Here is a 6000-nt window from a genome sequence, read left to right as displayed (position 1 = left end):
AGATCCTCCATTTGGGGGTTCACACCGCAAATGACCATAACAGCCAGGGCTGTGTCAGGCCAAAGCCAGGAATCAAGAGCTTCTTCTGGGTCTCCCATGTGGGTGCGTAGGCCCAGGGCTTGGGTCATCTTCTACTGTTTTCCCAGGTGCATTAGCAGGGATCTGGATTGAAAGTGGAGCAGTTGGGACTCAAACCAGGGCTTACATGGGATGCTGGCACTACGGGCTGCAGCTTAACCTGCTGTGCCACAGTGCTGGCCCTGTGTCCATGGTTTTCTAAGGGAAAAGCCTGAACAAAAGACAACGAGAACACTACGCAACAATAAAAAAGAATGACCTGTAGCTACATATATAACAAATTAATGAACTTTGCATATATTTGATGAGCAAAGAAGTTAGGCACAAATGAAAATATATTCTATCATTTCATTTATAGTATGTTTAAGGACATGGCAAATAATATGTGGTGATAGAATTTAGAATGAAGGCTGCTCTAGGGCATGTATTGAGTGATGACAGGTATGAGAGAGCCTGCTAGGTTACTGGGAACATTCTGTATCTTCATCTAGATTATGGTCATGCATAACATGTATAAACATAAATAAAAAGACTTTTCAGCTTGTATGCAAAGGTACCACATGGTGTCATATGTTCCTGCCCCACAGTCCCTCTCATCCATGCTTGCATTTGTATCTCATGCTCTTATCCCTTTTGGAAGAGTGGGTTGTGTGGTCTCATTAAAAAAAGCAAAGGAAGGAGGGCCTTCATGCTGCCTGAATCATGGTGCCTATATTTGTTCCCTATCAGACCTGCCATACTGAGATACTTGTCAGAGCTCAGAGCTAGGGAGACAAGAAATGCCAGTTCACACCCAGTGAACTTAGAAGTCTATGCATGAGGAGCCGGTGCTGTGGCACAGTTTTAACAACCCCCAGCCCGCAGTGTCAGTATCCCATATGAGCACTGGTTCGAGTCCCAGCTGCTCCTCTTCCGATCCAGTTCTCTGCTATAGCCTGGGAAAGTAGTGGAAGATGGCCCAGGTCCTTGGGTCTCTGCACATGCATGGGAGACCTGGAAGAAACTCCTGGCTTTGGATCAGCTCAGCTCTGGCCATTGTGGTCACTTGGAGAGTGGACAGGCGGAATGGAAGACCTCTCTTTCTCTGGCTCTACCTCTCTCTGTAATGCTTTCAAATAAATAAAATAATTCTCTTTTTAAAAAAAATAAGTCTGCATGATACTTAAGTCATGAGCAAAGTGCCTCTGATGATCCAGAACCCCAGTGTTTTAGTGCACTATGTCTGCAAATGGCTTCCACTGTTTTAACACATTTTGTGACTTTTTCTTTGCAAAAGTGAATAACTGAAATAGAAGAATATATATATATATATGTTTAGAAGGAAAATAGTACTCACATAAAAAAATAAAGACTAGAATAAGATTAGAACAAACAAGATTAGATTAAAATGTACTTGGCAAGATTAGATTAGAACAAAATCTACTTGAGCAAGAGAAGTTATTAAAAATGTATTTTTAAAAAGATTTATTTATTTATTAGTTAGAATTACAGAGAGAGAGACAGAGACAGAGACAGAGATATTCCACCCCAAGATGGCTGCCACAAGTCAGGAGCCAGGAGCTTCATCCAGGTCTCCCACATGCGTGGAAGGGGCCCAAACACTTGGGTCATCTTCTACTGTTTTTTGCAGGCCTTTAGGAGGGAACTGGATAGGAAATGGAGCAGCTGGGATACTGACTGGCACCATATCAGTTTCCAGATTTGTGGGCAGTGGCTTTACCTGCTATGCCACAATGCCAGCTCCTAAACAAATGTTCTTGACTGGTGAATAAAGTCAGGTGGCTGAAGCTTCCCTTGGTGTATAATGGACCTGAAATGTTTGAACTCTTTGATTTTCTTGTTGATCCAATGCACATGACAATTGCAAATGGGGAAAGGAACACTTGCCAACAAACTGCTTGCCTTCTCACTCAATTTCACCATCACGGTATTCTAATGAGGAGTCATTTTTGCTTTTCACATGTGAAACACACTTCTCTACTATGTGTCAACTTCCCAAAAAAATCATTGTTAGGCCGGCGCCGCGGCTCACTAGGCTAATCCTCCGCCTAGCGGCGCCGGCACACCGGGTTCTAGTCCCGGTCGGGGCGCCGGATTCTGTCCCGGTTGCCCCTCTTCCAGGCCAGCCCTCTGCTGTGGCCAGGGAGTGCAGTGGAGGATGGCCCAGGTGCTTGGGCCCTGCACCCCATGGGAGACCAGGAAAAGCACCTGGCTCCTGGCTCCTGCCATCGGATCAGCGCGGTGCGCCGGCCGCAGCGCGCCAGCCGCGGCGGCCATTGGAGGGTGAACCAACGGCAAAGGAAGACCTTTCTCTCTGTCTCTCTCTCTCTCTCACTGTCCACTCTGCCTGTCAGAAAAAAAAAAAAAAAAAAAAAAAAAATCATTGTTATTATTTTGTTATAATATTTATAAAATCAGTCTTTTTTTTTTTTTTAGCAGGAAACTGGATTGGAAGCAGGGAAGCTGGGTCTTGAACCAAGTACTCTGATACAGGATAGGGATATCCCAAGTGGTGTCTTAACTGCTACACCACAATGCCTACCCCCCAAATGTGAATATCTTAACTGGTAGGCCACGTGACTACTCTAATGGACTTTTTTTTTCATTCAGTTTATATATATATATTGTTTTACACAGAAACCTTTTATTTAAGGTATACAAACTTCATGCATTTCATATATAAAAATTTAGAAGCACAGTAATTCTTCCCACCCCATCCTCCCTCCCATTCGCACTCCCACACTTCTTTCTTTCTCTTCTGTTCTCATTCTCATTTTATACAAAGATCTATTTTCAATTAATTTTATACTCATAGGATTAGCCCTACACTAGGTAAATAATTTATCAAATAGTATGGAAAAATAAAAAAAAAATTTTGTTCTTCAACAGTCCAGACAAGGGTTGCTCAAAATCATTGCATCTCAAAGTGTCAATATCACTTTTCTAGATTACCTTTTAGGTACTCTATTGGTTACCACAGATCAGGGAGAACATATGGTATTTGTCTTTTTGGGGCTAGCTTATTTCACTAAGTATAATGGTATCCAGTTGTACCCATTTTGTTGCAAACAACAGGATTTCATTTTTTTACCACTATGTAGTATTCTATGGTATACCTTTCCAATCTTCAGTTAATGGACATCTGCATTGATTCCATATTTAGCTATTGTGAATTGAGCTGCAATAAACATGGGGGTACATACAACTCTTTAATATGCGGATTTCATTTCCTTTGGGTAAATTCCCTGGAGAAGGATGACTGGGTTGTATGGCAGGTCTATATTCAGATTAACATCCCAAGGGAAAACCAAATGGTGTAAGTTATGAGAGTTGATGGCAGAAAATTCAAGTAAGTATTCTAAATTCCCCTTAAAAAGTCCCCAGAAAGCTTGAACACAGTTGTCCATGGAGGGGACGGTAACAGCCTTGGTTTTACTTCTTCTTCATTTCTCTTTCCCCTGTTCCTTGCTGCTGATCCAAATGAACATCTCCCCACTAAACACCCTGCTCTGCTTTTGGGGACAGCCTAAGCTAAGACACAGGAGCTCAGCTTCTTTCCTAGGACCACAGCTGTACCCTGGAAACTCTGTTTTTTTCAGATCTTCACATTAAGTTGCCCAGAGATCAAAGAGACTATGGAGAACTGTAACAAGATTTTATAGGATAGGTGTAAAAATGAAATATGTCATTGGTCATTGTATGTGGTGGAATGAGAAGGCCATGTCAAGGTGGCCGCTGGCAAGCGAGCTTCAATTATTCAGGAGTGGCTTTGAAACCCACCTGGCAATGGAGCCTGCCTGGCAACGGGCTGTGATTGGATGGCTTTGAATCCCACCTGGCAATGGAGCCTGCCTGGCAACAGGCTGTGATTAGATGGCTTTGGAAACTGCCTGGCAACAGGCTGTGATTGGTTGGGGCATAGACCGCCCCTTGACCGGATTGGCTGATCTTGGCTATATAAGATGTTGTACCAACTGAAATAAATGAGTCTCCGGGCTGCTTGCCTCAAGCCCGCTTTCATCCGACTCCCAGGGTCTGTGTGGTGACTCCGTGCCTCTTGCCCTCACCATGCTCCTCCTCTCAGAAAGGAATCCACTGCAACATTGTTGAGAAATCAACTGCAACAATTGTAGCCTACATTCCATTACCCAGAACTCGTTTGCTTGATTTCATGATTCCAGAGGAATCCATGATTACATGTAATCCATGATTACAGAGGAAGTCTAGAAATGAATTCAGGTTCCCAGGAGGCACAGGAGAGATGTGAGAACAGAGTATTGCCTTGGACATGCAATACCTTGAATATTACATTCCCTCTTTTTTTGGGGGGAGTTGTAAACTATGAGTACAAGATATTTGTGCCAAGATCTATGCTTATTCACTTCAGAAAGCTAATTTTATACTATTGTCAAAAATTAAATACAATGTTCTATAGAGTTCCAGTGAGAAACTTGTCCAAAAGTTACTCCATCTTACTGGTCAACCATTTCTAAAGTACAGAGAGTGGTATCTGCTGGTTGGCCCCATCTTGCATGAGGGACTGGGATCATGATTGGATGCTGTCACTGCTATCAGAAAATACGTTGTAAGAAAGAAAAAGCCAGACACCTTCTTTGAAATACAGATCATAAGCCAACAAACTTTCTGAGTTACTTTGCAAGAAGGGAGCTCAAAATATGCTCAAACGTATGAAAAAAGAAGAAAGTCAAAGCATGGGGGTGAAGCTGAAGCTATTTTTTATAAGATTTGTTATTTGAAAGAGAAAGTTGCAGAGCAAAGGAGAGGGAGGGAGTGATAGAGGGAGTGGGGAGGGGAGAGAGAGGGAGAGAGAAAGAGAGAGGGATAATCTTTTGGCTGCTGGTTCACTCTTCAAATAGTTACAATGGGCAGGGCTGGGTCAGGCCAAAGCCAGGAGCTGGGGGACTCGTTGAGTCTACTATGTGGTGACAGGTTCCAAGCACTTGGGTCATCTTCCACTGCTATCCCTGTCACATTAGCAAGGAGCTGGATAGGAAGTGGAGCAGCTAGGTCTCCAGCTGGTGCCCATAAGGAATGTTGGTGCTGCAGCTCCTGGCTTAATGTGCTGTGCCACAGCACTGGCTCTCAAAGTGGTGCTTTCTTTTTTGCCTTTTTAGTGGAGAATAAAGGAAAAATAATGTTCATTCCTTCTCCATTAATTGGTCTCTGGCATCTTGAGATCCTAAAATTTCTGCTTTATCGCTTCATTTAGAGAAATAAAGGCAAAATCGTGTCCAGCCTACAGAAAGGTCTTACTCCTTTTTTTTTTTGGCAGAATCACACGCAGGTTTGCCCCAGAGAAATGCAATGGAATGGACAGCCAAACTTGGCAGCAGAAGAGCTCAAGCAAAGCAATTACGCATCTTTAGGACTTTTTCAACGTTTGGCTGCAAATATAAGCTGTCAGTTTTCTTGCTTTTGTTCACATGATCTAAGTGGAGATTTAGCTTCGGTGTCCTCTTACCATCTTTGCTGTCATGCCCCTTGTCCTGTATATTTGTGGCTATTTCTGTGCTAAATAAAATGAAGGCATGAATTATTGAGTGCCTGCTATGTGTTAGGTCTTTTTGGTATCTTACTTAATCCTCAATGATCCATGAAAACCAGGTTTCAGTAACCTCACTTTAAAGCTCAGGAACCCAGGGGTCCCAGTCATTAAGTGACTGGAGCTATAGTTGATATTTATACCTTCTTCTCGGATCGCTTCTTTTACTTTCCCACTCTTCCTGAGGACTCTACTTCCACTGTAGCTATCTCTTACGTACCACATATCCAGAAGTGGATCTGTAGTAGGATTGCCAGAGAAAATACAGGGCACCTAGGCAAATATGAATTGCAGATAAATGATGAGTTTTTATTATAAGTATTGCTTGGGTTATACTTCTACTAAAATGTTAGTTGAAA

This window comes from Oryctolagus cuniculus, chromosome 9, assembly GCF_964237555.1.
Source record: "Oryctolagus cuniculus chromosome 9, mOryCun1.1, whole genome shotgun sequence".
Lineage (NCBI taxonomy): Eukaryota > Metazoa > Chordata > Mammalia > Lagomorpha > Leporidae > Oryctolagus > Oryctolagus cuniculus.
The sequence above is the reverse complement of the archived record's forward strand: the minus strand, read 5'-3'. Positions refer to the sequence as shown.